The 11,599-nt window shown below is 52.8% G+C and overlaps 2 non-coding genes across 2 annotated transcripts; both read right to left on the bottom strand.

The window, feature by feature from the left end:
* Positions 1 to 253: 253 nt before the first annotated feature.
* LOC119451083 (5.8S ribosomal RNA) lies at positions 254 to 406 on the bottom strand. Its single transcript, XR_005191654.1, has one exon. It is a non-coding gene; the product is annotated as a 5.8S ribosomal RNA (ribosomal RNA).
* A 1,686-nt stretch (positions 407 to 2,092) lies between these two features.
* On the bottom strand, positions 2,093 to 3,907 carry LOC119451221 (small subunit ribosomal RNA). The gene has a single exon (XR_005191747.1). It is a non-coding gene; the product is annotated as a small subunit ribosomal RNA (ribosomal RNA).
* Between the last annotated feature and the right edge of the window lie 7,692 nt (positions 3,908 to 11,599).

The raw sequence follows: 11,599 nt of genomic DNA, 5'->3' as shown, positions 1-11,599 counted from the left end.
CTGCAGGTGTCCGACTCCATCCTGCGGCGGTCTCTTCGGAGGCGCGCACTAGCCGCGCTGCAGTAGTACAATGCCTCGTTTCCGTCTCTGCGAAGTTTTGGCACAACAGTTCAGTTCGCCACCGTCTCCCTCACGTGAGGCCGCTGGCGCGTGGCTTCAGCACTCAACGTACTGTCCGTGATGCCGACGCGGTCAAAACGAGTCGACGGACGCACGTTCCCTTGTGCGCCGAAGGCTCTCTTGATATGTGATCCGACCCTCAGACAGACGAAGCCAAGGGAAGACCCAAGGCCGCAATGTGCGTTCAAAGAATCAGTGCTCAGTGTGTCCTGCAATTCACACCAAGTCTCGCAGCTGGCTGCGTTCTTCATCGACCCGAGAACCGAGTGATCCACCGCTTAGAGTCGTGAAAAGTAGTTTGTTCAATTCCGTACAGTACAACCAGGGTTTTAGGCACGTGGCGTCTCCCTGTGTGTGGTTTCGAAGGGCACCTTTCTGCGCGCGCTCCTCGAGTCTGCGCGCTCTTTCGACAGCCGCGTCTCAGACAGCTGGTAGCATATAGGCGCACCACACCCTGCTACTTGCGTGTTGCGTTTCCAGCTAAACCCCGCGAGCCTTTGTGTGCACGTAAGCCTCCACTCTGTATGCACCAGGATCAGATGTAGGACCAAGATGCAGTGGAGCCGCTCACGGCTACACACCCGCGGGGGCGTGGCTCCCCTTACCACGTCTTTTTCTTTTTTGCGAGCACTCGAAGCCGGTTTTCCCTGCCCACCACCCACCGGACCCGTGTGCTACGTGTGCACGTTCACATTGCTCCACGAAAATTGGAAAAAAGCCGCAAGGCCATGAGGGGGCACGAGCAGCTGTGGAGTCTTTCACGGCGACACGGCCACGGGTGGGGTCTCGCCCCCATCGACGTGTCTCGCTTTTAGTCATCAGAAGGGTACTCAAATTGACCACAATGTCCCTAACACACAAACACGCTTTCGCATCGGCGGATTGCCGCAGCACACCCGCTGCTGATCCGACAGTCTACTTGAGACGACGGACAAGAGCCCGGCGCGCGTACTCGCGCGGCTCTCCAAAACCACTCGGCCAGTGCCAGGGACAGCTTTCGGCGCCGGAGCCGCAACAATTCTACTCGAGGCGGAAGACGAAGCCAGCAAGAGCCTGGCCGCAAGTGCGTTCAAGTTTCGAGACTTCAGTCCCTCGTCTGTCCGTAAATCCTCTTTCGACGTGCGGCGCCTTCCCAAAGCGCACAAGTCCGTTAACCGCGGAACGCGTCCGACGTAGCAAAGCCGCGTTTCCTCTCGTACTTCGCAGCAGCGCCGCCTTTCCCTCGGCGGCGGGCGAATAGCCTGCCAACGTCGTCGCATTCAACCGCGATCTCGACATCTCGCGCGTCACGAGCAGGAGCCGACCGGCAGCCTCCGGCCCTGTCGGGCTCGGTGGCACTTGCCGCGGAGGACGGGAGGGCGTTATGGGCCACGGTTCCTATTGTACTTGGCAGCCACACCCTCGTACCGCCAGTTCCATGACCGACCGAATGCCGCGCCGTTCCTTCAGTACTTGGGCAGCAACATAGTCGGGTCGTTACTCCATACTCGCCGCAGGAAGCGACCGGCAGCCGCCAGCCTTTTCAGACTCGGCGGCGTTTGCCGCGGAGGACGGGAGAGCGCTTGCACCGCAGTTCCAACTATGAATGATGGATGGCAGGCAGCTTTAGCTCTCGACCGCCAGTTCCTTGACCGACCTCTACCGTTCCTCTCGTACTGGGCAAAGCTTTGTCGGGTCGTCTTACTCCCATTCCGCGCATGAGCGTCGAGGCGGACTGAAAGCCCACCCATGAAAGTGCGTTACGCCGTTTGTACCCACGGGCGCGGCCAAGCCAACCGTCCAAGGTTGCAGCCGCCGCCCGCTGGGCGCAACAAATTGGGCACGGGGCGCCCCTCAGAATTCAGGCAGTCCCCGCGCATGTTCGGGTATAGCCGTCCCCGCGTCCAAGCGGGGACAGCGGCGGAAAGCGTCGGGCGCAGCGAGCCGCTCCACCCACACGGGGCAGAAACGATCGTCACCCTTCACAGTCCGGTAATGATCCTTCCGCAGGTTCACCTACGGAAACCTTGTTACGACTTTTACTTCCTCTAAATGATCAAGTTTGGTCATCTTTCCAACAGACCGGCGCAACCGAAAGGCCGCGCCGGACATCGGTCCGAAGACCTCACTAAATCATTCAATCGGTAGTAGCGACGGGCGGTGTGTACAAAGGGCAGGGACGTAATCAACGCGAGCTTATGACTCGCGCTTACTGGGAATTCCTCGTTCAAGGGGAACAATTGCAAGCCCCTATCCCAATCACGAAAGAAGTTCCACGGGTTACCCAGTCTTTTCAGACAGGGATAAAGACACGCTGCTTCCTTCAGTGTAGCGCGCGTGCGGCCCCGGACATCTAAGGGCATCACAGACCTGTTATTGCTCTGTTTCGTGCGGCTAGGAGCCGCTTGTCCCTCTAAGAAGGTTGTAAGGTGCTGGGAACCCCGCACCTATTTAATAGGCTAGAGTCTCGTTCGTTATCGGAATTAACCAGACAAATCGCTCCACCAACTAAGAACGGCCATGCACCACCATCCACCGAATCAAGAAAGAGCTCTCAATCTGTCAATCCTCCCAGTGTCCGGGCCGGGTAAGTTTTCCCGTGTTGAGTCAAATTAAGCCGCAGGCTCCACTCCTGGTGGTGCCCTTCCGTCAATTCCTTTAAGTTTCAGCTTTGCAACCATACTTCCCCCGGAACCCAAATACTTTGGTTTCCCGGAAGCTGCCCGCCGAGTCATTTGAGTAACTCAGGCGGATCGCTGGTTGGCATCGTTTATGGTCAGAACTAGGGCGGTATCTGATCGCCTTCGAACCTCTGACTTTCGTTCTTGATCAAAGAAAACATTCTTGGCAAATGCTTTCGCAGTAGTTCGTCTTGCGACGGTCCAAGAATTTCACCTCTAGCGCCGCAATACGAATGCCCCCGTCTGTCCCTCTTAATCATTACCTCGTATTCCAAAAACCAACAGAACAGAAACGAGGTCTTGTTCTATTATTCCATGCAAGTTTATTCAGGCGACTCGCCTGCGTTGAGCACTCTAATTTTTTCAAAGTAAAAGCACCGGCCTTCTCGAGGCACACAATGAAGTGCACCAAGAAAGGACCGGCATGATGTTCAGTCCGAGCCGTCGCATCGGGTAGATGCACTACTCGTCTGGAACTGAGATCCAACTACGAGCTTTTTAACCGCAGCAGCTTTAGTATACGCTATTGGAGCTGGAATTACCGCGGCTGCTGGCACCAGACTTGCCCTCCAATTGATCCTCGTTAAAGGATTTAGAGTGTACTCATTTCAATTACGGGGCCTCAAAAGAGTCCCGTATTGTTATTTTTCGTCACTACCTCCCCGTGCCGGGAGTGGGTAATTTGCGCGCCTGCTGCCTTCCTTGGATGTGGTAGCCGTTTCTCAGGCTCCCTCTCCGGAATCGAACCCTGATTCTCCGTTACCCGTAACAACCATGGTAAGCAAGTAACCTACCATCGAAAGTTGATAAGGCAGACACTTGAAAGAAACGTCGCCGGCTCGTGGCCATGCGATCAGCACAAAGTTATCCAGAGTCACCACACAATACGGGCCGAAACCCGATCGATCTTGGTCTAATAAAAGCACCCGTCGCCCAAAGGGCTTCAGGCTCACTGCATGTATTAGCTCTAGAATTGCCACAGTTATCCAAGTAGGAAGAAACGATCTAAGGAACCATAACTGATTTAATGAGCCATTCGCGGTTTCGCCTTATTTCGGCATGTACTTAGACATGCATGGCTTAATCTTTGAGACAAGCATATGATTACTGGCAGGATCAACCAGGTAATCGTTCAACTGCGCGTCCAGCCATGCCGGACGCCGTTGTTGCGACGCCGAGGCCACCTTCAGGCGCCTCAGCACGCTTCGTTTTTGCAAAGCCCACCTCTTTGCACAGTCCGAGATGACGGCGTTCGAGCTCGCTACGGCGCCCTCCCCGCAGGGCTGGGTATCGCCACGCGGCAAGAAGCACGCACACTCTCGATAGATTCGTTGCGTCGACTCGGTCACGGCTTGCGGGATTTGCCATCAGCCCGCAGCACTGGTGGACCGATCGGCGCTTGCAACGTAGCCGAGACGGCAAAGCCGCCAAGCGACGGGTCACGCCCGCGCCTTCGGCGCTTTCTTATTTGACTCGTCCGAGGACGATGCGGAACACACCTCGATATCGTGGATACGGCGTCGTCCGACAACCAGCCCCTAACGCATCAAGCGGATGAGGCTGCAGACGATTGCCGAGGGATCCACGGGAGAGGCTCCGGGGACACGCTTGACGGGCACGGAGCCCGCCGCATATCAGACACCCAGGTCGCACGCACTCGGGGGGCGACTGCACTCCAACCCCCATATAATAGCAGCGATAAGTACCCAGACCTCCATGGGGCCGTACTCGTGGCATTTTCGACGGGGATTTGGCGGAAATCGTGCCGCACCTTGACGAACTTTGAAAGTTTACGTCGGCTGCACAGGGCCGAAGTCGTGAAAACCAACACCGCGCAAGAGGGTCGTGATCGTCAATGTTTCGCCAGCGGCGAGTACGGCTTCGCGAATATTCACGTGCCTGAACCACCGCGCATCCTGTGCTGACTTTCACGGCGAACGAGCTTTCCGCTGCCGCACTTTCTCTGCAAACGTTGTGCCACGCACGGTGCTGTGCTCCATGACCGTTGTTTTGGACGGTGGCTTGCGTACTCGTCGGCGTATTTCCACCTCTCGCGTGCACCACGGTGCCCCAGCTCACCGATTCAAGGCAAACGTGCGAGCCGCTTTCGGTATTTCCACGGAAAAGTTGCGCTGAACGTGGCTTGCGCGCGCCGCCCCGGCTGACGCGGTTTCGGACTTTGTCTCTGCGAGCGGTCGCGTACTCGTCGGCGCAATTCCCGACGTCGCCGCAGTGCGTGAATCGCACAAAACGCACCCGGACACCACAAATTGAAAAGTGGTACGATGTCGGCCGGGGCCGCATACCTCTATATAATAGCAGCGATAAGTACCCAGACCTCCATGGGGCCGTACTCGTGGCCGCCGGCGGCAGTTAGCGCCGAAAGAAATTCCTCATTTTTGCTTTTCAAGCCGTGTTTCCACCTCTCGCGTGCACCACGGTGCCCCAGCTCACCGATACAAGGCAAACGTGCGAGCCGCTTTCGGTATTTCCACGGAAAAGTTGCGCTGAACGTCGCTTGCGCGCGCCGCCCCGGCTGACGAGCTTTCGGACTTTGTCTCTGCGAGCGGTCGCGTACTCGTCGGCGCAATTCCCGACGTCGCCGCAGTGCGTGAATCGCACAAAACGCACCCGGACACCACAAATTGAAAAGTGGTACGATGTCGGCCGGGGCCGCATACCTCTATATAATAGCAGCGATAAGTACCCAGACCTCCATGGGGCCGTACTCGTGGCCGCCGGCGGCAGTTAGCGCCGAAAGAAATTCCTCATTTTTGCTTTTCAAGCCGTGTTTCTGCCTCTCGCGTGCACCACGGTGCCCCAGCTCACCGATACAAGGCAAACGTGCGAGCCGCTTTCGGTATTTCCACGGAAAAGTTGCGCTGAACGTCGCTTGCGCGCGCCGCCCCGGCTGACGAGCTTTCGGACTTTGTCTCTGCGAGCGGTCGCGTACTCGTCGGCGCAATTCCCGACGTCGCCGCAGTGCGTGAATCGCACAAAACGCACCCGGACACCACAAATTGAAAAGTGGTACGATGTCGGCCGGGGCCGCATACCTCTATATAATAGCAGCGATAAGTACCCAGACCTCCATGGGGCCGTACTCGTGGCCGCCGGTGGCAGTTAGCGCCGAAAGAAATTCCTCATTTTCTCTTTTAAGCCGTCTTTCCACCTCTCGCGTGCACGACGGTGCCCCAGCTCACCGATACAAGGCAAACGTGCGAGCCGCTTTCGGTATTTCCACGGAAAAGTTGCGCTGAACGTCGCTTGCGCGCGCCGCCCCGGCTGACGAGCTTTCGGACTTTGTCTCTGCGAGCGGTCGCGTACTCGTCGGCGCAATTCCCGACGTCGCCGCAGTGCGTGAATCGCACAAAACGCACCCGGACACCACAAATTGAAAAGTGGTACGATGTCGGCCGGGGTCCGCATACCTCTATATAATAGCAGCGATAAGTACCCAGACCTCCATGGGGCCGTACTCGTGGCCGCCGGCGGCAGTTAGCGCCGAAAGAAATTCCTCATTTTTGCTTTTCAAGCCGTGTTTCCACCTCTCGCGTGCACCACGGTGCCCCAGCTCACCGATACAAGGCAAACGTGCGAGCCGCTTTCGGTATTTCCACGGAAAAGTTGCGCTGAACGTCGCTTGCGCGCGCCGCCCCGGCTGACGAGCTTTCGGACTTTGCCTCTGCGAGCGGTCGCGTACATCGTCGGCGCAATTGCCGACGTCGCCGCAGTGCGTGAATCGCACAAAACGCACCCGGACACCGCAAATTGAAAAGTGGTACGATGTCGGCCGGGGCCGCATAGCTCTATATAATAGCAGTGATAAGTACCCAGACCTCCATGGGGCCGTACTCGTGGCCGCCGGCGGCAGTTAGCGCCGAAAGAAATTCCTCATTTTCTCTTTTCAAGCCGTCTTTCCACCTCTCGCGTGCACCACGGTGCCCCAGCTCACCGATACAAGGCAAACGTGCGAGCCGCTTTCGGTATTTCCACGGAAAAGTTGCGCTGAACGTCGCTTGCGCGCGCCGCCCCGGCTGACGAGCTTTCGGACTTTGCCTCTGCGAGCGGTCGCGTACTCGTCGGCGCAATTCCCGACGTCGCCGCAGTGCGTGAATCGCACAAAACGCACCCGGACACCACAAATTCAAAAGTGGTACGATGTCGGCCGGGGTTGCATACCTCTATATAATAGCAGCGATAAGTACCCAGACCTCCATGGGGCCGTACTCGTGACCGCCGGCGGCAGTTAGCGCCGAAAGAAATTCCTCATTTTTGCTTTTCAAGCCGTCTTTCCACCTCTCGCGTGCACCACGGTGCCCCAGCTCACTGATACAAGGCAAACGTGCGAGCCGCTTTCGGTATTTCCACGGAAAAGTTGCGCTGAACGTCGCTTGCGCGCGCCGCCCCGGCTGACGCAGTTTCGGACTTTGTCAACACGGGCACTCGCCGCTTTGTCAGCGCCATCTCTTAACTGTGCGCCCTGTTTGAACGGCTACTAGCGTTCTGGAAAGCGTCCGTCCGAATTGATACACCACTTTGGCCTCGGTAGCGCTGCGATTTATGCTTCAAATTTGCGTGAAACGCTGCTTGCGCTTCCCGCCCCTGCTGATGCGATTTCGGATTTTGTAGCTGCAGGCGGGCTGTAGCTATAAAATTTGTGTGAATGCATCTGCGCGAAGCAAGTGCCCCGCTTGGTCCTCTTGCGGCATTTAACGTGAGTGTAATTCTTTCAGTTAATATGCAATACGAAGCCTCGAGCCACTTGGTATTATTGGAGGGACAGTGAGACCAATTTTGTTAAGAAATTGTTTAGAAACGATGAGGACGTGCACCTTCCAGCCATCTGCCTTCCCCATCAAAAAGTGTCCTTGCTGCGCGTAATTGGAACAAACGCTTTTCCGGGTGCATTTCAATGCAAACACACCTGTTTCTTTGCGTAAAAAAAAAAAAAAAAATACAGATAATACTGCGGTTTTGCGTGCCAAAACCGCGGTCTGATTATGATGCACGCCGTAGTGGACAACTCCGAAATAAATTAGACTACCTGGGGTTCCTTTAACGTGCTCCTACACCTTAGTGCACGGTTTATTTTTTTTTCTGCCCCAACGAAAAGCGGCTGCCGTGGCTGGGATTCGATCCCATGACCTCGCGCTCAGTAGCCAAACGCTATACCCACTGAGCAAACACGGCTGGTTTGTTTCTTTGTGTATTTGCTTTTGTTAGCTGTCTTTTTTTTTCAGTTTAGTTGTAACTGCTTTGCTGTTTATTCACTGTCATATACAAGGTATAATAAAGCAAGCCACTTTTTGTTTCTTCTTTTTTTTTTGTATTTCTTGCCAAGAGGTTCGAGCTGTTTTTATTCCCCGGCCGCCACTGTCATCATGAAATCGAGTGTTACCTTGCGCCGTCTAGGTTTTTTACGCTATGGCGACGGACTTCGCGCTTGCTATTTCCGTAGATAGGTGGCGGTAACGTGTTTTCGCATCCATATCAACAGTCACTGGCCACCGCTGGTATTATTTAAACAAGTGTTCCAGCTTTCTTACGCTATGACGCACTTCGGCGTTCTTATTTCCGTACATCCATGACGTGATTTTGACTCTTTCAGTGTGGGCGCTCCTGTGTGTGTGTGCGCGCGCGCGTGCGTGCTTGCGTACGTGCGTGCGTGTATATACGTACATACATACATTTATACAGGATTTTTATGTGACTAGAACCGATGATGTTATTGACAGCGGGCAGCCACAACTCAATGAAACCAATGACATATGTGTTGCTGTCATGTGACGCTCCTTATGTTAAGTTTTATGTTGCGCCTAATTAGTTAATCAATAAGGATTAATTGCGGAAAATGTTTATTATTCACTTTAGGGCCAATTACGTTTCATTTCGTTCTTGAGGGCATTTCAAAACGACCCATCTTTTTCTTTTTTTTTTTTTTTTTTTTTTTTTGCAGCCACACACATCCAGTGTGGTGAATTATTCCGGCGTTTATTGAAAGCCCGCGAAATGTGAAATAACCCCACGTGACTGAGCTTATGTGCTACTCTATTGCGTGCACACACACACAGTCACTCACACACGCATATATATATACGGGGGGCTTCAGCGAACACTTTCAAAAACTCTTCAATAGTGTCTGTGGCACAATGCCCAAGTCTAGTTCATGAGCTGGTCTGCTCTAAGTGGCGGACATTACTTGCACAAGCAATTGAAATGCTTAGCCGAATAATAATGAAACAGTCACTAATTAGGTTAACTAATTACCTGATGGACCACGTTGGAATGTACAAATTGTAGCCGTGGAGTTTGCAAGGCGGATCCACTCGAAACGAATTCTCGGGATGACAACAGTTTCGAGATATTGATGTAGATAATAATGAAAGCAGCTCTCGCGTGCACCACGGTGCCCCGGCTCACCGATTCAAGGAAAACGTGAGAGCCGCTTTTGATATTACCACGGACAAGTTGCACGGAACGTCGCTTGCACGCGCCGCCCGGCTAATGTTGTTTAGGACTTTCTCAACACGGGCGCTCGCCGCTTTGTCAGCGCCATCTCATAACTGTGCGCCCTGTTTGAACGGCTACTAGCGTTCTGGAAAGCGTCCGTCCGAATTGATACACCACTTTGGCCTCGGTAGCGCTGCGATTTATGCTTCAAATTTGCGTGAAACACTGCTTGCGCGTCCCGCCCCTGCTGATGCGATTTCGGATTTTGTAGCTGCATGCGGGCTATAGCTATAAAATTTGGGCGAATGCACCTGCGCGAAGCAAGTGCCCCGCTTGGTCCTTATGCGGCATTTAACGTGAGTGTAATTCTTTCAGTTAATATGCAATACGAAGCCTCGAGCCACTTGGTATTATTGGAGGGACAGTGAGACCAATTTTGTTTAGAAATTGTTTAGAAACGATGAGGACGTGCACCTTCCAGCCATCTGCCTTCCCCATCATAAAGCGTCCTTGCTGCGCGTAATTGGAACAAACGCTTTTTCGGGCGCCCTTCAATGCAAACACACCTGTTTCTTTGCGTAAAAAAAAAAAAAAAACAGATAATACTGGGGTTTTGCGTGCCAAAACCGCTGGTCTGATTATGAGGCACGCCGTAGTGGACAACTCCGAAATAAATTAGACTACCTGGGGTTCTTTAACGTGCTCCTACACCTTAGTGCACGGTTTATTTATTTATTTATTTTTTTTTTTTCATTTCGCCCCCATCGAAAAGCGGCTGCCGTGGCTGGGATTCGATCCCATGACCTCGCGCTCAGTAGCCAAACGCTATACCTACTGAGCAAACACGGCTGGTTTGTTTCTTTGTGTATTTGCTTTTGTTAGCTGTCTTTTTTTTTTCAGTTTAGTTGTAACTGCTTTGCTGTTTATTCACTGTCATATACAAGGTATAATAAAGCAAGCCACTTTTTGTTTCTTCTTTTTTTTTTGTATTTCTTGCCAAGAGGTTCGAGCTGTTTTTATTCCCCGGCCGCCACTGTCATCATGAAATCGAGTGTTACCTTGCGCCGTCTAGGTTTTTTACGCAATGGCGACGGACTTCGCGCTTGCTATTTCCGTAGATAGGTGGCGGTAACGTGTTTTCGCATCCATATCAACAGTCACTGGCCACCGCTGGTATTATTTAAACAAGTGTTCCAGCTTTCTTACGCTATGACGCACTTCGGCGTTCTTATTTCCGTACATCCATGACGTGATTTTGACTCTTTCAGTGTGGGCGCTCCTGTGTGTGTGTGCGCGCGCGCGTGCGTGCTTGCGTACGTGCGTGCGTGTATATACGTACATACATACATTTATACAGGATTTTTATGTGACTAGAACCGATGATGTTATTGACAGCGGGCAGCCACAACTCAATGAAACCAATGACATATGTGTTGCTGTCATGTGACGCTCCTTATGTTAAGTTTTATGTTGCGCCTAATTAGTTAATCAATAAGGATTAATTGCGGAAAATGTTTATTATTCACTTTAGGGCCAATTACGTTTCATTTCGTTCTTGAGGGCATTTCAAAACGACCCATCTTTTTTTTTTTTTTTTTTTTTTTTTGCAGCCACACACATCCAGTGTGGTGAATTATTCCGGCGTTTATTGAAAGCCCGCGAAATGTGAAATAACCCCACGTGACTGAGCTTATGTGCTACTCTATTGCGTGCACACACACACAGTCACTCACACACGCATATATATATACGGGGGGCTTCAGCGAACACTTTCAAAAACTCTTCAATAGTGTCTGTGGCAGAATGCCCAAGTCTAGTTCATGAGCTGGTCTGCTCTAAGTGGCGGACATTACTTGCACAAGCAATTGAAATGCTTAGCCGAATAATAATGAAACAGTCACTAATTAGGTTAACTAATTACCTGATGGACCACGTTGGAATGTACAAATTGTAGCCGTGGAGTTTGCAAGGCGGATCCACTCGAAACGAATTCTCGGGATGACAACAGTTTCGAGATATTGATGTAGATAATAATGAAAGCAGCTCTCGCGTGCACCTAATGAAAGCAGCTCTCGCGTGCACCACGGTGCCCCGGCTCACCGATTCAAGGAAAACGTGAGAGCCGCTTTTGATATTACCACGGACAAGTTGCACGGAACGTCGCTTGCACGCGCCGCCCGGCTAATGTTGTTTAGGACTTTCTCAACACGGGCGCTCGCCGCTTTGTCAGCGCCATCTCTTAACTGTGCGCCCTGTTTGAACGGCTACTAGCGTTCTGGAAAGCGTCCGTCCGAATTGATACACCACTTTGGCCTCGGTAGCGCTGCGATTTATGCTTCAAATTTGCGTGAAACGCTGCTTGCGCT

This window comes from Dermacentor silvarum, chromosome 4, assembly GCF_013339745.2.
Source record: "Dermacentor silvarum isolate Dsil-2018 chromosome 4, BIME_Dsil_1.4, whole genome shotgun sequence".
Lineage (NCBI taxonomy): Eukaryota > Metazoa > Arthropoda > Arachnida > Ixodida > Ixodidae > Dermacentor > Dermacentor silvarum.
The sequence above is the reverse complement of the archived record's forward strand: the minus strand, read 5'-3'. Positions and strand labels throughout refer to the sequence as shown.